At 37.7% G+C, this 22,254-nt stretch overlaps 1 non-coding gene across 1 annotated transcript; it reads left to right on the top strand.

The window, feature by feature from the left end:
* The first annotated feature begins 20,459 nt into the window (after positions 1-20,459).
* LOC118601262 lies at positions 20,460-20,578 on the top strand. Its single transcript, XR_004950277.1, has one exon. It is a non-coding gene; the product is annotated as a 5S ribosomal RNA (ribosomal RNA).
* Positions 20,579-22,254: the final 1,676 nt, after the last annotated feature.

Raw genomic sequence — 22,254 nt, 5'->3', positions numbered from 1 at the left:
CTGAGATAGATGTTGGCCCAATTACTTAGAGCGATGAGGTCACGTGGCATTGTTTAATGCGAATCGGGAGTGAGACAAAATGGAGAAGCACTGAAAGGACACTTTAGATATGGGATCACAGAAGGATTTTGGAGAAATTTCTGAGTCTTTTTATATGCAGACACTTGGAAGCTCAAGTGTTCACAAGCAGAGAGTGTTAAATTACTGATTACCCATGCAGATTTTGGCAGCAATAAGCAAACTCCATTTTTCCAGCCCCTCAAATCATCCTCACCCACTTGCTGATTCCACCAGACATCCTGTGTCGGCTGTTTCGCTTGACATTGTGTCAATTGTTAAAACACAAATGGGACTGATAATGGTTTAGGAACTTGGGACTGATAATGGTTTAGGAACTTGGCATAGTTTAAAGAACCTATTTCAGTCCTAGCTCAATCACATGCTAGGCTACAGAAACACCTGAGGCAGAGATTTAGGTTCTAGCGGTACATGCCACAGTACTGATTATTTTATAAGAACTCTTTGAAAGAGGACAACCTTCCCACCATTCTGCTCCACAAAGAAAGTTTCAGACTCTCACAGAAAAAGCTTCCTGTGTGACAGGCCACTTTAAGACCAATCCTTTCAGATCACAGCTTGGCCACGCTGAGGAGGGCTGGGACCATCTCAAAGACCCAGACCATATCATCCCTGAGTCAATGCCAGACTTGTGCACTAATCTAATGTCCTTGCTGCTTGAGGGTAATTTTGTTTGAAAGGACCTTTAGCCAGAGTCCATCTCAGTGGTCCATGGCAGCAGGGCTCCCTAATGTTGACTCTTTCAGGGTGTAAGGTTTGGGATATTAGTTCCTCCTAGCCTAGGAGGCCCTGGCTGGTCTCCTTATGCCAGTTGGTCCACCTTCTTCCCAGAGGCTTTGCTTTCTGGTTCAGGCTGCTTCCCAGTTTTCAGAGAGCAACAGCAAACTGCAGTATTGGGTAAAATGAAAGAACTATATCAGAAAATGCAGAGAACATTATGTCATGATGTGGTGACACTGGTTACTAGACAGTAGTGGGTAGTCTTTCTATTCTCACTACTCTCATCCATTTTAGCAAGGTACCAGTAAGAGTGGAGCGGAAGATCAAGACAATGCCAGACTAATAGGTAGAGAGGGATACAGAAGGAGGGTCTTGGGGGAGCCATGGAAACCCAGGGGTGGAGCATCTTGTTTAGAAAAAGTAATGCCTGGCAATGATCTGAGATCCATGTGATGGAGTAGAAGAGGAAAGGGAGATAAAGGGGGATGCTGGTGTTGAAGGAACATGCATGAGATAGTCTAGCACAAGAAGGAAACAATTTCCTCAATGGAGACTCAGCTAGAAGCTACGGTTCAGTTGCACCGATTCATAGACCTCTATCTAAATTTTTATTTTTCAAATAAAAGTTAATTGGTTCATAAGAATGGAATAATTTAAAATTTAAAGTTAGAATCACAGATTCTTATAAGAGTTGACAAGGACCTTAAGAATTTATCTAGTTCTCTACTAACTCTCTGTGACCTTTTCTATATACCACCCCCAACAAAGCTACCATGCTCCCTCAAATGGCAGCACATGTTGACTGTTAGATCATATTATCTGATTGCTAGGCTCTATAAGACTCCAAAATGGATGGACTCGATGTCCCAACACCATTACTATTTACACGTCTACAATCCTGGATTAAAACAATGTCACAATCTATGAGCGGTCATGGTCTATGCTAATAGCTTTCAGTTTGTCCCCAGAAGGGGTGGAAAACAGGAATACTTTTTATTAAACAGTGTTTATCTCTTCAAGGACTATTTTCAAGTATTAAATGATTCTAAATGGGGAGTATGCCAAAGGAAATAACGCATTTTCCCTATGAAACCAGAGTTGAGATGGGGCGTCATACACAAAACTAGTACATATTCATTATTGTATTCAGTCAACACATTAAGCACATACTACATTCAAGACTTTATGCTCAGAGACAAAGGAGTCCAGTACTCCCTGGGCTAGTGCACAATTCAACAGAAGAAATTTCTAGGGCCCTAGAGCCTCTAAGATATACTCAAATCACTTGAAAAGGTTAAAAGAACTGCTTAGTTCTCTTAGAGCATCAGGGCTTTGGAGCACAGGTGAACAGAAGTGTGCTTAGAGCTGGCTTTCCTAGGAGTTGACCATTGGAGGTGCTGTATCCTGAACCCACACCTTCAGTGTCTCTGTGTACCTGACCTCATTTGTGTTCTCTTTGGCAGAATACGCGAAGGATTTATTTAAAGAGAACAGGAACTAACAACAAGAGGAAATGAAGAATTTTCAATCATCTATTATTTCTATGCTTCACAGACCTTTTTCATTTAAAGCCATGCAATACGAAACAAAAACCCCTGGATACAACTGATTTCAAAGACGTGCAGAACTTGATGTGATTCTCGAATTCAAACACACTGGAGCCACCAGCTGGCAGGAGGCACAGCCCAACTGAATAAGGAAGACGCTCGCTGCAGAGCCACTAGGGGGAAACCGCAGCCCCAGGAGCAGAGGGAAACTCTGGCACACCCAAGGCAGCCACAGGAAGGCTGCTGGTGGCCACTAATTTTGTCCTTTAAAATTCTTAACCCATGGATTTCTGCCTCTACTCTCCAACACCTACTAACAGGACAGCATGCAGTGCTGTATTTATACATTAAGAACAATCATTAAAAATAAGAGGATGTTAAATGATAGAAGCTAATTGTAATTGAGGGCTCCATTGAAGGGGCAGGACATTTAGGGTCTCATCTCAATCTGTCCTTTTAAATCTGCCATAATTTTATCATGAACACAAAATAAGAGATAAACGGAGCATAAACTGCTCTACACATCGTTGATGGGAGAAGACGGTCTGGTGGAGCTGTAGGATCACAACGAAGTGTAGTCATGGTCCGGCCTTGCCTCATCTGCATCAAAACCTTAAATTAAATACAGCGGACTGTTCACTACAGACCGGCAAAGGCAATGTTTTCAGAGGTGAGACGCATTTCTATTAGTTGCATCTCTATCGGTCCAAGAATGAGATCTGCCTCTCCCTGTAGGAACAGCACTTAGCCATTAATGCTCAATACGCAGTGGGCTCAACTTTCAGAAAATTCAAAAAAAAAAAAATGTGAGATTAGCCAAAACCTATAAAACAACAAAATACCTTGCAAGCAAGCCATTATTACAACAGCACTATCGCTTTTTAAAAGGATATACCTACTGTGCGATTTCATTTGAAATAAATCTTCCTAGTGCATTTAAAAATGGTAAAATTACAAAAATTTTATAAATGTTTTCAGCAATGTATTTTCAGCATACTGAATTATACTAATAACAGAAAAAAAGCATCATCTTTACAAGCAATCACTACCATTACCATTAATTTTTATTCGGAGGTTAGTTTAATGTGCTATATAATTATCTCAATGGTGGTATTAAAATATTAGACATAAGACAGCATTAAAATTTAAATTTGGGAAGGAAAATGCCAATCAGTTGTTTAAAAACTATAGTAGACACGTTAACATCAATGAGAACAAAATTTCTACAATTGTTTTCTCCTTTGTGCGTCAATATTTAATACTTTGACTATTTAACTATTTAAATTTAAAAATTTCCACTGTATTGCTGAACTGGAAACTGCTGAGATCTTAAAAAATATCATTTATGAAGGAAAAATTTTGCACAATCCCTATGCTAATTAAAGCTACGGATATACATTTTTCAGGGACTGTTTAAGCCTTCAGACTGAGGGTAACATGGGCTGTAAGAAAAGATAGAATATGTAGAAGCTGAAAAGCCCATCAACCCCAAAACAGCATCTGTTCTTCTCACCCCCCAGGCAACCAGAGTGCCAAGCCAAGAATGCCTTTGGCAGCGAATTTGTAGGGTCTAAGCTTTGCACAGGAATGACCTAGAGCAGCGGTCTTCCATTGGCCAGTGGAAGGCTGAGCATCCAGCAGATGGTCCTGCAAGTCTTTCATGGACAAGGAGAGTCATATTGAGCAGCTGGGTCCCAAGCCTCCTGCCTTCAATCCAAACCAAGCAGCTTCATCTGTTTACATAATGGGCTTCTGAGTACAATTTTATCTGAAGGAAAGTTTTTGCTGCTAAACACACAAACACACGCACACACACACGAATTAGAAGATTTAAAAGTGCTGAAAGTTTATCTTTGGGTGGTTTTTATTTTTGAATCATCAGTGGTTGCTTTCCTATTTTTGCTTTCTGCATCTTCTAAATTTTCAACAATGAAGAAGTATTACTTTTGTAATTAACACACACTCAAAGTTATATTAAACTAAAGAATAAGCTTTGCCTACTTCTCCAAAAAAAGTGCTGAAAACAGGCTTTCTGTTGGGATCGTAGCATTTTGAGTGTGAGTTGCAATTTTCAAACATAAAGCACAGCTGTTTTGTCTCTTATCCTGAAGCTGTGAAAAAGGGGAAAGATTTCGAAAGTGGGAACAGGAAAAGACTATTGAGAAAAGTGGCTGCTATTTTTAGGCTAAAGTCTCCCTGGCAACACTGTTCTCAGAAGCTTTGTCTTCCGAGGGGGACTTAGTAAGGTTTATGAGTCATGGGACCCAAATCAACAGAGACCAGGAGAGATCTGAGACCAAGCAGAGAGTCAAAGCAGGTCAGAAAGAAGTGACAGACAGATGGCTTACCGCATTCAGTGCTGTCTAGAGGTCAGTAGAGCCATGTGGCCCACAGAGATCTGCAAGAAGATAGGAACAGAGAGGTCATTGAGTCTCTGCCATGCAGGTTCCTGAGATGAGAGAAGACCAAAGACCTCAGGGACTGTGGCTAAAGAAAAGTGTAGCTTCAAAGAATGGTTACAAAGAGCAGAAGGTGAGCTTAGTCAGTAGTTGGCCAGAACAGGAAAACTGCTGCATTATAAAAAATGGGTGGTGGAAATTGAGAATAAAGAATGATTTAGAGGTGAGAAACTCTAAAGCCACCACCATCATAAAAACACTAAGCCCAGGGTAATTTTAGAACTGAATACGACAGATAAAAAGAATAGTCATAGTTTTCCAGACTAGATCACAGATGTTCCCAACTCAATTGGCTCAAGCGATTCTTGAATGTATGAATGCAATGAGACAGAGATGTTAGAGATTTAAAAAACAAAATCTAGAAACTTGCATCAGAAAAGATGTAAAAAGAAATACATAATAGGAACAGGTCTGAAGCCAGTAGAGAGCCTGAGTACTCTTCACAATCAGCATACACCTAGAGTAATGGTTCTCGGTGTGGTCCCCAGACCAGCAGCACCAGCAGTACCTGAGAGCTTATTGGAATAGCAAATTCCCAGGCCCTGCCTCGGACCTACTGAATCACTAGGAGTGCACCCCGGGAATCTATGCTTTACCAAGCCCACCAGGTGATTCCGATGCACACTGAGGTGTGAGAATCACTGAGCTATAAGCATTAAAATCACCAGGAAAACCTACCTACCTAACCAAGTAAGGCATAGCGAGACTATCGATAGAGGATAGTACTAAATACGGCCAATCGAGGACTGAGATTCAGCAGTAAGCCACCCATGGCCAGAATGCGTACCAATCTCCTCACCATAGTTTTAGTCACAATTGTTTGTTGCCTGGGCTATAATAGCTCGATGACCATCTGTCCTGGTTTGGCCAGGGGAGTCCTGGCTTGAATCTGTTGTCCTGGTCTAATGAAAAGAAGTCTCCCTTTCACTCTCAAAATTGTCCAGATTTTAAATATATGGTTCCCCTGGTAATAGCTTCCTGCCCATTTTCCCTGCTTTCATTCTCACCCATCTCCAATATGTTCTTTTCCCAGAAGCTAAAAATGTAAATCATTCATGTCGCCCATCTTCTTTGAAACCTTTCAATGACTTTTCTTTGCTGAGATAAAACTCACAGGCCTCACAATAGCCCACAGCACTTAACCTTCCATCTTCATTGCATTCCTTATTCTCACTTGTTTTCTTTGTTCCAAGAACATTAGCTTCCTGTTGATACTTTCACAAGCCAAGTTCATCAGACCTCGAGGTTTCTGCACATGCTGCTGATCCTTCTTCCTGTATTGTGCTCAATCTCCATCCCTCTTCCAATGTCAGGTAGTATATTTTCATTTAATAATATTTCAAGTGATTTCTCAAATATCCTTTGAAGATATTATTTTAATAATTGTATAATTTCCTATCATATGGATTTGACATAATTTACTTAACCACTCCCTAATATTACTGATTAATATCATTCTCTATTTTTTTTGCTGTTATTGTAAAGCTGTTTTTGAATCAGTCATGCTTGGTTTCTGGTTGCAACCAACTCAAACTATCTCAGTACAAAAAGGAAATTTATTGGAATGATACAAGGGTTTTTCTATAAATAAGAGTTAAACAATGAAATTGCAGAAAAGGCAAGGTTAGAGAAATAATTGAGACCAAAAGTACAAATGTTGCCAGGACACACTGGATAAGCAGGCAGATGGATGGATGGGTGGATGGATGGATGGATGGATGGTTGGATGGATGGATGGATGGATGGATAATTAGATAGGCAAAAGATAGAATATACATGTGTATATATATGCACATACATATCCATATATATATACATATTATATATATATATATATATATAGAGAGAGAGAGAGAGAGCCACACTCATATATGTATATATACACACGTATTGAAACTCTCATTTGTCTCTTCTTTCCTCTGTGTGCACTATTACTCTTTCTCACTAGAATAGACTCATCCCCTTGCCAATACTCTCAAACCATGGCTCCCAACATCAGAGAGAGACACTGATTCATACTCTCTAGTCCCAGGTTCAAAATTCCCCAAGGAAGGAGTCTAATTGGCTCGGCTTGGGCCATGTGTCCTTTCTTGGGTCAATTGGCTATAGCAGCATTTATACAAACACCATCACTGCCAAGGAAGATAAAACCTAGCAAAAGGGTCTGTTCTTCCCAAAACAAGAACAGAGCGAACACAATTATAGACACGACTACAGAGAAATTGTAAGAATATGGTGGAGAAGATTTTTTTAATCACATGCATATTTTTAAATAATTTAATAAAGATTTAAAAGAAAATGACTTTTAAAGTCCATAATTTTGATCTCTTAAAAATCTCATTTCTGATAACCTTTTCAAATATCTTTCCACACGTATATATAGTTTTATATAGTTGCATTCAAATTAAATATAAAATCATATATTATGGCTTTAAGCCATTTAACATTTTATGCAATATTTTTTCATACTTCCGCAGTCTTTCCTGATTTTTCTTTTTATCTCACTATAAAAATAATACTTGATCACTGTACTATGACTCCTACTAATAATGGCTAACACTTTTATGGGACTCCTATGTGCTGGACACTGTCCTACACACATTATGTACGTTGATACATTTAATTTTGGTCCATCTGCCTGATTCTGGACCTTATGAGGTAGGTGCAGTTATTATCGCTGTTTCTTTAGAAGAGGAAATTGAGGCACAGAGACGTTAAGCAACATGTGATAGTAAGTGGCAGAGCCAGTATTCAATCCCGGCTCTAGAGTCACAAGAGCAACAGTGGAAGGAAACATACCACATAAGATCCTGACTCCCCTGTCTACATACATTTCGCTGTATCATCCTCCAATCCTTTTCTTAATTTGCAGTCTTCTTCTGACACCGTTGAAATTATAACGTGAGATAGATGGCAAATATTTGGCAAGTATTACATCACTCCCTACCCTGCCCCCCCATCCCATCCCATGTCCACTTTCATTATGGTATTCTGTCCCACTGAGCCCAGATGTGGCCTCAAAATCTATCTGAAAAAAAAAAAAAGTCACACACAATCAATTCTAGTTGATATACAAGGTAAAACTATATATAATTTCTGTACTATATATCATGATTTCCTCATGTTGTTAAAAACCTTTTAAAACATTACTTTTAAGGTAAAATGGCTTGTTCGCTTCCTAAAGATAATCATTTTAGTCATTCACTTTAGTTGTTTAGTCGTTTACCATTATAAATTGCAGTTATATCAAAATAACATATAATACTGTAATGAATAACAAATTTTATTTTTATTTCTATTTTCTCCCCTTAGTATAGGTTCCAATAAACAGCATAAATGTCAGAGCTTTTATATCGCAACTTCCCCAATACTCATTTTTTACATTTATTTCTCAGGCATCTGCATGGTTTGGGGTGCAGAAAGGGGAGGTGTGAATTGATGCAATGGGAAGAAGGGGGATGCTTCTTCCTTACTCCCGATGTCACCAGTGGACCACTCCTGGCCCCTCTTCCCGTCCTCTCATTCACTTTTCCCTCGATAGGAGTTGAACAGTGACTTATATGACCAGCAACTTTGGCTAAAACTTAGATCTGTTTGGCATTGCCTCATCCTTTCTGATCCAAGCCTACCTTCAGGAAGCACCTCTTCTGCTTGGCCCCTCCATGCTGGATATTCCTCAGAACAGACACCCATGTGGAGAAGACACTTGTGGGTACAGCTATCTAGGCCTAGGGTTTAGTTAGGAAATCCAGTAGTCCGTAGACATAAGTCAGGTACAGTCTCCAATAAGGGGAATATTTTGGCCCATCTTCCCAACTTCTGACTGTTTCTAATTTAGTTCAGAACTTGGGCAGAGACGATGGGTGCTATTTACTGAACTCTAAGCCCTCAGGAAGTGGAAATAGTTAAGGTATTTTTCATGCTGTTTTCTAAAATCTAACGTATTTCAAACTATCTCTATATTTTTGTACATAGTTGTGCTGTGTATAAACTTACTTGCTTTTGACCAGTTGGCCTCACAACTTTGGCAATTTTGCTACATTTTCATCTGGATTTTGTTTTATAAGTGAAAGTTCTGTGGCCAGCCTGGGTGCTCTTTCTTTGTAGGTAAGTTTTACCCTGCATGAATGTTTTTTAAATCATTTTTTAAAAATCACTCTTTTTATAAATTTCAGTTTATGCTTAAAGATTATTCTCCCTTCATTGATTTTGTCTGAAATGTGGTAAACTAGTTCTATTTATATATCACATTTATTTGTTTTGAATTTTTAAGCTCAGGAAAATTCACTTTGATCATGGTTTGTTTCCATTTTTTTTTTAATTGTCAGAAGCATCTATTATTGGTGGATTAGAACTCCAATGCCTATCCTCCATGTTAATCATTTTCATCTCTTTGTACTCCCTGCATTTTTGAGAATCTTTTCAATTTTTTCTTCCACATTTCTGATTCAATTTTTACCACGTTTAACTCTGTTCCTTACTGCTTCTATACAATGCTTAGCATATATGTGAGCATTAAATGTTTCCTGAATAACAAATGAATGATTAGTATGGAATTTTACTTTTTCTATTTGTTCTTATTCTCCTCTCATGTACCTCTTTTCATTTAATGCCATTGTTTTTTCATGTCAGCTAAACGTTCTTTCTAGTTTTTTTATACCCATTTCATAGTGTCATGTCTTTCTGCATCCTAAGAGCACACCAAACAATTTTCTCCTGGTTCTTATGATAAACAAACCATTTTTCAGATGTCTGTCCTTTCTCTGGGTATTTAGAATGATGCTTTCTTCCTTTTACTTGGGGATACTTCCCCTACCCCCCACCCCAAGATCTACACTTCACTCTGTCTTCTCATCCCAGAATGAAGTGAACTCCGTTCATATGTTGTGTTGGCTAATACCTACATAGCACCCACACTTTACACTCGGCCCTGCTCCAAGTGGGGTGGTGGACTGAGTTACTTTCTCAGATCTATATCTGATGTCCATATATGAAGAGTTGATGCACAAAATTTTTAGCTAGTACCAAATTTCTAGCAGGAGTTTATTTAATAGGAATATGCTAAAATGAAATAGAATCCTGCCCTGCCCCACTGTGTGACTCTCAGATCCTCTAAACAGATGGAATTCATAAAGCACGACAGTCCCCATGTGCCGACAATGCTTGTCGATTGCTCCCACCGCAGCGCTTTACTTGTGGGAATCAAACCTCCCAGGATGAAATTCCGTTTTCCCTTACTTCCTGCCCAGTTGTTTCCTGAAAGTGTTTTATTCTGCTGAATACAGAAAAAAAAAAAAAAAAGGTACAGATGGGAAACAGAGACAACACTGGCTGCTTCAAGAGAAAGCACCAACACAGGGGAGGGAAGACTGCCCATTTTTTCATTTGGTACAGATCTTCTGTAACAGACAAAAAGGTGGTTTGCCTCATCTTTGTTCCAGTTGGCATAGCACAGAATAAACAGATCTCCAATCATGTTTTCCAGATCAGCTTCTTAGGCTTTAAAATTGCTGTAAAAATTTCCCAGAATCTGGCACAGGGTTAATCAATCGTCGTCCAACATTTGGTGATGGTTTTCAAAGTGTAGGTTCCTAGAGTCGGAAAGGCTTCCATTTGCATCCTGGCTCCTCTACTCACCAGCCTTTTGACCTTGGGAAAGTTATTTCACATCTCCCAGCCTGGTTTTCTTATCTGTAAAATGAGGATAATAATAGTATTCACTCTATCAGGATGTTGTAAGAAATAATTGGGTTAAGCCTTTGTCATAAAGTAAATGCAGAAACTCTTAGTATTATTGTAAGTTTTTGGTGCTATAATGTTTTCATCTTTATCTAACTACATAGATATTATCAACTAATTTTTATTTTTCTTCCACAATTAATTAATATTTATTTTATGATTCTGGGAAGATATTGTCAAACAAAAAGGAAAAAATCAAATCACCTAGAATCCTACCATTCAGAGGAACGCTTTTTCAGTTTCTTCCCAAGAGTGGACTGTGTGGTGGTGGAGGGGGAGGTGTGAGTTTGTGTAAACAAAAGCAAGCTCTTACTATTTTCCAACTTATTTCTTCACTGTTTTCCACAAACATTTTTAATGTTACTATTATTTGACACAGTTCTAATGGCTGCATAATATGCCATTACATGGATATGTCATAGTTCATTTTATTTAACCTATCATTGAACATTTAGGATTCCAGGAATTATTTTACTACTAGCAACGCAGAATGAATATTCTTATAAATTTTTCCTCTTCATCTATGTTTAATTTCTTAAATAAATAAATTCCTAAAAGTGGAAGTATTGGAGCAAATAACGCATAAGTTTTGTAGGTACTTCTTACATATTGTCAAATTACCCTCCACAAATTTATAGCAATTGCCAAATGTATTACCTTCAAAAACATAAAAATAACTCTTTTTTTAGTGTGATTGTTAGTAAGAATGAACATTTTAATGTTTCTTGGCAATTTAAATTTCTTTCTCCCCTTTCTGGAAATTGCCTATTTTCATTGTTTTTCTGTTTTTAACGAGGCATTTTTTTCATTGATTTCAAGAGAACTCTTTATTTAATAAACATTTAATCCCTTATCAGTAACAGATATTTCTTTACTAAATGTTTGGTACAATTCACTGGTGATGTTATATTAGCTAGGGGTTTTTTGGTTTTCTTTGTGGGAAGGTTTTTAATTACGGCTTCAATTTTTTCAATAGGGATAGGACTTGTCCGATTTTCTAAATTTTTTACATAAGATTTGGTAAACTATGTTTTCCTGGCAATTTGTGCAGATTATCTAAAATTCCAATTTTTTTGCTAGAAAAAAATTTATAGTATCCTTTTTGATATTTCTAGCTTATAAGATATATACTAATATCCCTTTTTGCATTCCTATTGTTAGTAAGTTGTGATATCTCTCTTTTTTCCCTTAGTCTTGCCAGGAGACTCTCCATCTTATTAGTCAGTTTGTTTTTACAGGTGTTTGTATCAGTACTATACTGATTTACAAAAGCTTTATATTGTTATGTAAATCCATCCTTTTCTTTCCTTGTGATTACTTTCCTATTTTCGCCTCAAAATCAGATATTTATCTGTATTTTCTTTTAGTTGTTTTTATTTCTTTTATAGTTGTTATTAAATTAAAAAATTTAAATAAAATAATATATGCACATATTTAAAGAAAATAGACACCTCAGAAAGGTGTAAGAGGAAAAAATTCTCTCCCTCTTCACCCCCACTCCCAGTTTCACTTTGCAGAACTCTTGTAACGAGTTTTTGTGTAAACTTCCATAATGTATTTATGCACAGACCAGAGCGTGTGTGTATGTGTATGTGTGTGTACTACATAAAATATATATTAACACATTTTGGGACCAGTAGTTCTAAACACTATATATGTATTTATATGTTGTTATATTAGATATATGCTTGTAACCATAATGATTTTGTTCTTCTAAATTAGCAATTCTCAAACTTTAACATGCATCAGAATCATCTGCGAGGTTTATTAAAACACAGATGGCTGGGTGCTACCTGCCAGAGTTTCTAATTCAGTAGGTCTTAAGAGGGGCCAGATTATTTGCATTTTTAACAAGTTCCTTAGTGTTCAGATCCTGCTAGTCTGAGACCACTTTTTAAGGACCACTGCACTAAATAATCATTTCAGAGCTCCAGAGTGAAGACCCCATTCAATGTATTTAATGAAGAACAACAGAACCTGGGATGAGTGGTCACTGATATGGTATGACCTACTCAGGAATTCCCTCTACTATGAATGCCGGCCAGCCCCCTTTCTACGCAGACACCTCTTGCAAAACTGACATCCAAGCAGGGAGTGTCCTTCATTTATTTCCTAATAATACGACCTCGAGAGACAGGAATTTAAGCCATTACATGAGACCACATCATTTTCACTGAAAATGATGTGGTTGCAGGGGAGAGCTCCATAGGGCAACTGTGTGGAAAGTGCAGTCCTGAGATCTACATCAGCATTGCCAGAGACACTCGCTTGAAAGAATCTGAACATGGGACCCAGGGAACCTGCATTTTTAAAAAGCACCCAATGCAATTTTTCCGTACCTTCCTTCACATTTTATAACTCTGGTCTGAGGAACAGAGCAGACAGCAAGACCACCAGGGGAAAGGTTAAGGAAACCTGTAGAAGTAGGGAGTAGCAAAACAAAAAGGAAAAAAGAAACTGAAACAAGGGGCTGCCTACCACCCCCAACTGCCATTTATTAGGTACCTCCTAATTACCTAGCATTCGTTTAGGCACTTCATATACTTTACCTCCTTTTATCCGCACAAACCATGATAAAAATGAGGCTGCAGAGTTGAAGGAAGGCCTGGTAAGTGGTGGCACTGAGATCTGAACCTGTGTTTCACTCCATTGCCTATGTTCCTTTTCTATTTCACGCTGCCTCCTTCAGCATTTCACCTGAGTGAAACAGGAGTTAGATGAGTGTGCTCCCACATGGACTGTCCTTTGAGTGGGAAGGTGGTGATAGTGGCGGAACTGTTGGTGCTCATTACGTGGATGTGCCAAGTGATGAAGAGGATAAGAATGACTGAGTCACTGGTGAATCTGGTGATATGGAGAGCCAACCTGAATGAGTAGAGCTCAAGTAGAGTTTTCAGTGTGAATTGCTCAACTTGGCCACTGGCAATGCCTCATTTCTCAGACAACTCTTCAGTCGACCATCCTGTGAGTCACCATCACAAAAAATCTGAGGGTGATTATGCCACCAGGCCCTAAGAACAGCAAAACATTGGAGTCTGGGAAGGCCCCAAACTAACATTGCCAAGATCCCCTTCCTTCTGATTTTTAAGCCCATGTGCGCTTCTTGGAAAATTTAATCCACATGTTTTGGGATTTACACTTAACCCATCAAAATGCAGTTTTATAAGAGCCATTTGATGTCTCTTTCTTTTTAAAACATAAGCCTCTAAAAGCACATTCTTTCCTACCCTTATCCCCAATTTCTGAAGCTGGAAGTTGTATTTTGTCAATAAAAACTAAGCCTAGAATCTGAAAACAGTCAACCTCAGGCCTAACCTAGCCTATGAAAAGTGACAAGTTTGAAGTCTGGACAAATATGTTCTCTCGTTTCCCAGAAAAGTGCCCTTGCAGCTGTGGGAAGAAAGCCCACCATGCTGCAGATTCGGCCTCCTCCACAGACAGCCCTCCGCCTGGCAGGGGAACACAAGATGTATTCCAGACCCTTGTTTTTAATTCAAAGAGCTCTACCCGCTTTTCTCAGGGTGGCATTCTGAAAGCCCAACTTACTGATTCATTCCAGTGAAATCCGCAGGACACCAAACCATGATGAATAGACTCCAAACTGTTTCCGTCTCACTCCCATGGAAGTGTTTCTCTGCGAAGAGCTCATCACCCACAGCCTCTCCAGGGACACCTGAAATAGAAGGAAAATGGTGAGCATTACCAATAACACAGTTCTAAGTAGGGAAAGAGTAATTCTATTCAAATCCAGCATTCATAATTTATTTCATATGCTCTATTTCCTTTTTGCTTTGCTAGGTTGGTTGTATTGCCATATAGCTTTCCCCAACTTGGGGCTATCATAATATTACTAGCATCTAATGGACTGTTTTCAGCTGTCCTTCAAAAGCAAACCCAAATAATTCAGGGTGAACTGTTCCCTAAAGATTCCATTTTAAGTTAAAAGAAATACATTGATAGAAAACAGTGTGGTGATCCCTCAAGAAATTAAAAATAGAATTACTGTATGATTTAGCCATTCCATTTTTAGGTATATATCCAGAAGAATTGAAAACAGGATCTCAAAGAGACATTGTACACCAATGTTCACAACAGCATTATTTACAAAGGCAATGATAGAAGCAACCCCAGTGTCTATTGACAGATAAATGGATAAACAAAATGTGGTACACATACACACACACACACAGAATAGAATATTATTGAGCTTTAAAAGGAAAGGAATTCTGACACATGCTACAACATGGATGAACCTTGAGGATATTATGCTAAGTGAAATAAGCCAGTCACAAAAAGAACAAATACTGTCTGAATTAAATTAGATGAGGTACCAAGAATAGAAAAATTTGTAGAGACAGAAAGTAGGATGGTGGTTGTCATGGGCTGGGAAAAGGAGAATGGAGAGTTATTGTTAACGAGTTTACAGTTTCAATTTTGCAAGATGAAAAAAATTCTGGAGATTTACAGTGGTGATGGTTGTATAACACTATGAATATACTTAACACCACTGAATCACACACTTCAAAATGGTTAGAATGATAAATTTTATCTTAATGTCTATTTTATCACATTTTTTTTTAAAGAATAAGTTGAACCCAAGCAGGTGAAGAGTGACTAGACTTGAGGTGATTTTTATAACTTATCGGCATCTGCTTTGGGAAGTTTTATCTTGTTTTATCTCCCACCTTGGAAATCATTTTTGAATGGATAGGAATACTAATGTGTTCCATGGTTTTTACTGTATCTTCATGGCTATCATTGTTATTTCTTACCCTTAATATTAATGCACAACTGGTAAAGCCTCCTTGAGAAACTCTACGAAGTAATCGGTTGAATAGTTCTTTTCCTCCCAAAGCAAGAGGAATCAAAGCCTTCCAGAATAGGGTGCCAGAGTGAAATCAGATTTTTAAATGTTATTCCTCAAAACCAAAGAAAAATGATCTCAAACTAAGTAAAATCAAGTAAGAAACACAGGAGCACAAACTCATGCTATGCTCTTTAAAAAGTGGTGACTGGAAAAAGAACAATTCAGAAGCTGACTTAATACTTCTACTTTACTCCTCCAACATAACCCCCCACAACAACAGTGGAGAAAAAAGGAGTGGAACGATATCCCTGAATCAACAAGGTTAGGGGTGGGTTGTGCTTTTATTTTATGCATGTTACCCTTTAAAACATAGTTATACTCTAGAGTTATGGCACAGGATGATAATCAACCCATTGATTCCCTTTGACTTGGACTTTTGACCTTCACCCATAACATTTTCAATAAGGCAAGAATTCGGATGGCCCTTGTGACAATGGAGAGAGATGTCATGCAGAGAGTGAGAATCAGGGCAAAGCAATTGCAAAATAGCCATAGTTTCTAGTGTCAGAAATTGGAGGGGGTGGGGGGGAATGGGAAACAAATTTAACAATGATTTTTTAAAAAGAGAGAAGGGGAAGGTGCAGAAAAGTTAGAGAAGAAAATGTATGAGACTACAAGAGGGTCTTTAGAGACTTATGTGCTGAAGAGGAAGGAAACAGGTCAAAGAAATCGTGAAAGAAGGTTTTGATCACAGATTGAATACTGGGTGACAAGCACATGAGTTGTTACACTCACCTTGTGATTATCTGTCTGGAAAGTCAAAGTACAAACCAGAGGACTTGAAAGCTGATCGGGGAAAGCTTTTAGTGGAAATATGAGAATTTGGATCTTTGCCATGGGAGAGGTTCAGGGAAGAATGATGAGAGGATCCCTGAGCTATTGTCTATCATACAACCAGAATAACACCTCAGCCCTCCCACAGTGAGTTCCATCTTGAATACCATATGCAGAAACCACAACCTCCTTTTGATTCTCAACCACTGCCTGACCAAACAGGAAGCTTGTCCTAATGTCTACAGAATTCAAACTGTTTGTGAAAGGTGGAAGTCTTGCCAGCACACAATGAGTCAGCTGCCGTCAACCAGAGGCGTGAGTTAGGGCAACCACTTTGGACAATATGTTATTTTGGAAGTGAGGATTTCTTTTACAACATTTGAGCCTGGGAACATGGTGTGCTTTATATAAAGCAGAAAATAAATAAAAGATTTCAAGGAATTCCTCTGCCACATGACCAATTCGAAAACCCAAGCTGACAAACCCAAGTACTAAATAGATTCAATGAGCATGCATTAGCTCCGACTTTAAAAATACAATACACATGAAATCATTTTAGAAGTTTCTCTACTAAAAAGGGAAGTCACTGAAATGGAAACTGGCCGCAATAAATTGTTTTTTTTTTTTAATATTTTTATCAAGTATATGCACTGCCTCTCCTATATTCCCTAGATATATAGGAAAGTTGTTAAGAGAGTAAATCCTAAGAGTTCTCATTGCAAGAACTTTTTTCCTTTTCTTTTTATTGCATCTATATGAGGTGATAGATGTTAACTGTTGTGGTAATCGTTTCACAATATATGTAAATCAAACCATCATGCTATATACCTTAAAGTGATGTATGTCAATTATTTCTCAAAAAAAAAAAAAAACGGAAAAAATTAAAAGAATATGTAATAGACAATATGTAAAGAAATGAGCATGTTTGTGTTCCAATAAAACTTAATTTACTTACTACATTATGTATTACTTTATGTATGTAAGTCTACATTTTATGGGTGGTGGGTAGGCTGGATTTGTTTGACTCACAAGCGACAGTTTGCCTTTTTCCCTCTAGAAGAACTGATTTCTCCAGACTCTAAATCCTGTTCTTTTTTTCTCTGGGCTAAGTTAAAAATAAGTAAATAAAGCACAAATCCTGGAGTAAATCTCTGTACTAACTAGTTGTGCTCATAAGCATGGACTCAAAAGAAAGAAAAACATCATCCTTGAGCCAGAGCTTCCATTTACCATCCATTCCTCACATTTCCATTAATCTACAAATGATAAGTGCATGGCATCTTCACATCACTCTGTTCCATGACATAGATACCATTAAAAAGAGCACATCCCAATTGTAAATAAACATGACCTCTAAATCAAGTTGAAAAGGGGGAGGAGGAAGGAAAGGCGTTTCTTGGAAACTCTACAAAGGAAGACATTGTACTTGGTCCTGGGCAGAACTGTTTTTCAATCAGTCTTTTGGTTTCAAATACTTGATGCTTCTAATTAAGCTTGGTTAATAAATTAATTAACCAAAAATATAAAAGTTAGTAGAGATAATAATATGTAATATTTAATGAACCTTTAGTTCAAGTCAGGCACTCTGATACTGCATGCAATATATCACATCGAATCCTCGTAAAACCCAGTTTACCCAAACACCCCATTTGATAAATGGTAGCAGGCAGATTGAGGAAGAAGACCAGAATTCAAACCAAATTGGCAGTTTACCATTTTCTTTTCCCTCTCTAGTATCACCAGACCTGAATTCAACATAGTTCAAAACCCGGAAATGGGCATTGGTCTGAACAGAGTTCTAGGTGAAGCCCCCTAGATTTGGCTCAGGGACAGGAAAGAGAACTCTTAAGCTCAGAGAGGATGTAGAGGCCCCCCTCTCCATTTTCTTGAACCCCGCGATCATGGTAGAGGTTGCAGAGGCTGCAATTCAACAGGTGCCAGCATTATAAGAGAAGGGAGATTTCCTCTCCATTTGGTAAAGCTGTGATCTCAAAAGAGTGTGGTGAACTTGGATGCCAGTTTTTTTCTTTGTCTCCAATCTTCCACCTCTTGGCCCTATGGATGGCAAAGTAGGGTAACTAAAGCCACAAGATTCTGGCCAGAGGACAAAAGGGTAGAGCCCAGGGAACCAAAAATTATAGGAAAATTACATAGATGAATGCGCTGAGGAAATGTGAACCTATAAAGTTTTTTGTGAACTACTGGCCTCACCTCTAGTTGTACTCACATGGGTCCGATCCTAATGGGCATAGCAAAGACTTTGAGAACAGGACTAGCAATTGACCACTACCCAGATTGCAGGTCAACCGCTGGATGGTGCACATGCAGGGAAGACAGCAGGTGTGACTATAAAGAGTTAGAAGGAGGGAATTTTTCCTGATATGAAACCGTTCTGCATCCTGACTGTGGTGGTGGTAACATGAACCTATGCAGATATTAAAATTCGTAACACTCTATACTTAAAAAAAAAACTATCTGGTACGATAATTTAAAAAACAACAAAATCAGTGAGATTGTGTTATCTCTCACATTTCTTAGACGTAAGCATCAGAATTGACTCTGGCTAACTTAGGCAGAAAATGCTTTTTTTTTTTAATTTTTATTTTTAGAAGACTAATATTGACTGGCTCAAGGATTCACAAGTAGGGCAAAGAACTAGGACTGGGAAGGTGATGCTGTAGAAACCTCTGGCTAGCACTGGGTGCTTAGTTCACCATAGCCACTCACATCTATCTGCCCCTTTGGCTTCCATACAGATTCCCAGAATGGGCAGGGGGACAACTGTACACAAGAGGAGTGCAAAAATAAACAAATAAAATACTATTACTAGCCTCTCCCACAGATGAGAAAACTGAGGTGTGCAGACCTTCTATAGCTTCTCTGAATTCACATGATTTACCAAGGCTCCAAACTTGGGCTCCCAACCACTAAGCAAAGATCGCTGAAAATGTCTCCAACCTTAGGAGAGCTTTGTCAAAACCATGTTGCCCATCTAAAAACAAAGAAGAGAAGTAATTTGAAGCAGAAACTCCAACTTCCTCTTGGCTCTGCAATTCAAGGGAATGCAAACCCAGCTGTTTGTTTTTCTTTTTAACCGTTTGTTTTGTCTTTGAAATATAAACACTGAAACTTTTTCGTGTATGCACTGCCTCTGATCTATTCCCTAGAGCACTAGCATACAAACTTTTTTGATCACATATCCATCAGCAAATATTTTTGAGCATTATCCTTAAAATACACATTTATTTACAAGTTATATATATTAGAATATTTATATATTATATGTATTCTAAAGAGCATCTAAAAGGGATGAAATAATATTTTTAAATAACATTAAAAGAGCAAAAAATCATTTTTATTTCATTAAGAAATTATTAATGTGAGCAATGCCACTGAATATGTTTCAAACATCTGATCCTAAATTCAGCTAGATTTTAATGGAAGCTATACTTAGAAAAAAATTTACAAAGATATGTAAATCTGAATGAAAGATGTACATCATTAGCTATGCTGATTAAACTGTGGTGCTTACTATTTAAACCTCATCTACTAATTATACAAAAAAAGTTTTTGTGTGTGTGTGTTGGGGGGGTGAGCAGAAGAATCTCGTTAGTAAATTTCCACTTTTGCTGCTATTGGGTAAACAATTGGAAGATGTTACGTTTTTGTATTTTTAACACATGGCTTCAAGACTCATTGAAATTTTTTAGCTAGAAAAATTTAAATAGGTTAGAAAACCATGATACCTACTTTTTTAAAAAAATTATTTATCTATTTATTTAGATATTTTCTACCCTTTTTAATTCCCCCCCCCCCACACACACACACACAACTTCCATCCCTGACCTATGGATGTTACCCTTTCCCCTTAAGAACTGGATCTCTGAAGGCGGAGCATCTCCTCCCATGCGCTTGCATGTACCCGAGGCTTGGCGCACCTGGGGTATGGTCCGTGGCTCCACCTGGAGTGTGAACCCAGGACCTTCAGCATGTAAAGCAGACGTGCTAACCACTACTCTATGGAGCTATCACCAATGATACCTAATTTTTAACTGCTGTGCAGATGAGAGATTTTATAAGTGCCAACCTGACATCATTTACAATAACAAAATCTTGAGATGATGGAAATGTTTTTCAAACATTTATTTTAAAAATTCTCCATAGCACAAATTTCTTTTAAAAAATGCTTCCTTGCTAACTGATAAAAAATCATCTTTACCTTGAAGAAATAGATCAAGAACATTTATTGTTTTTTTAAAAAATCTGCTAGGACACATCTTTGGCCATGCTACCCTGAACAAGCCCAATCCCATCTGATCTTGGAAGCTAAGCAGGGTTGGGCCTGGTTAGTACTTAGATGGGAGACCACCTAGGAAGACCAGGTGCTGTAGGTGTAAAAAATTAAATTTAAGGGATTGTAAGCTGACAAGGTCTTTGCAATCTGTGAGGTCAACCAAGGGTTTCCTCACATAAAAAAAAAAAAAAAAAAGCTGCTAGGATGCATACTATCAATAACTGTATGATATCAGAGAAAACATCAGCAAATTTGGTATATTTCACCTTTCCTAAAACAAATCTTGTACTTCATCTTTCCCTTTCAATGGAATTCTGGTTCCAGCTTGGTGGTCTATATTGTTTAGGAATTACTTTTTCATTTAAAACAACTAGAAAAAGTAAACAATAGCTCTTTGAAGGTCTTAGAGAGCTACTAAGGTGGACCAAGACCCAAGAGAGAGGTGAGCCCAGAGAGGCAAGCCTAGCATTTCAAGTTGCTTTTCCCTTGTAGGGAACTGCCCGTCTAAAATGTAACGGACAAAAGGCTCAAAGAGCTTTCAATAGATTCATAAGACTAGGGGAACAAAAACCAGAGGAGGAGCTCTGGTAAATATTTCAGGGACTAAACCTAGAAGTAAGGTGAACTAAAAATAAATCATCTCTCAAGGATTGAAGCCTAACTTCAAAACATGTCAATCCCTGTTTGAATCACGGGGATCTGCAATTGTTAGCATCCCTAGCCTAAAAAACTGCCTAAACAAAAGTAAATCTTCTTAGAGGAAGATAACAATCCAGAGCTTTAGACTATTTCTTCAATGTCAAGATCTCAATAAAAAATAACAGGTATAAAAGAAAATAAAAATAACTGAAAATTAAGAGAAAAAAACACACAATATATCAAATGCACAAGGAAGCCAAGTAATGAAATTATCTGATACAACCCTAAAATATATATGATTAATATGTTCAAGTAATTAAGAGACAGTATGGAAATGTTGGTAGAGACTGAAGCATGAAGAAGTAAAAGGATAGAAAATAAAGAAAGGAGATATTTAATTTGTGATATAGATGTAAAAACATCTATAATTAGAAAAGAGAGAAAGTTGGGGCAAAAGAAACATTTGAAAAAATAATGACAGAATTTTTCATAACTGATGGTCGACATTAAGCTACAGATTTAAGTGTGTTGACACAGGTAACGAGCAAATTTCTCTGAGATACAAAGTTATCTCATTGATGACATCTTATGGCTCTGCAAATTCCTGGCATTACCCATTTTTGGAGCAATAGCTTGCCTATGAATCAGGTAGAGGGTTAATTTCATATATGATGCTATATTTGTAACTCCAGAATCCTTTATTATTCTGGTCAAAGCAGCCACTCTATTTAGTGGTTACGTGTATACAAATTTTCTATAAATATGATATTTGTTAGCTTTAAAATATCATGTATTATTGAATACGAACATAGTTTTTATATTTCGTTATTGAAAAATTCCAGGAATTACAATATACTTTAATATATTAGGACCATCTTACTTTTCATTGAATTCAAGTGTCAGCAAACTTTTTCTATAAAGGACCAGACAGTAAATATTTTGGGCCTTGAGGGCCACTTATAGTCTGTCATAACTACTCAATCTGCTATTGTAGCATGAAAGTAGCCTCAGACAATACATAAATGAATGAGTAAGGCTGTGCCAGTAATATATCATTTACAGAAATAAGTAAAGGGCTAGTTTGAAAATCGGGCCATAATTTGCCCATCTTCTGATTTGACTGGATAGCAACACTTC

Source organism: Rousettus aegyptiacus, unplaced genomic scaffold (assembly GCF_014176215.1).
Source record: "Rousettus aegyptiacus isolate mRouAeg1 unplaced genomic scaffold, mRouAeg1.p scaffold_m13_p_3, whole genome shotgun sequence".
Classification (NCBI taxonomy): Eukaryota; Metazoa; Chordata; class Mammalia; order Chiroptera; family Pteropodidae; genus Rousettus; species Rousettus aegyptiacus.
The sequence above is the reverse complement of the archived record's forward strand: the minus strand, read 5'-3'. Positions and strand labels throughout refer to the sequence as shown.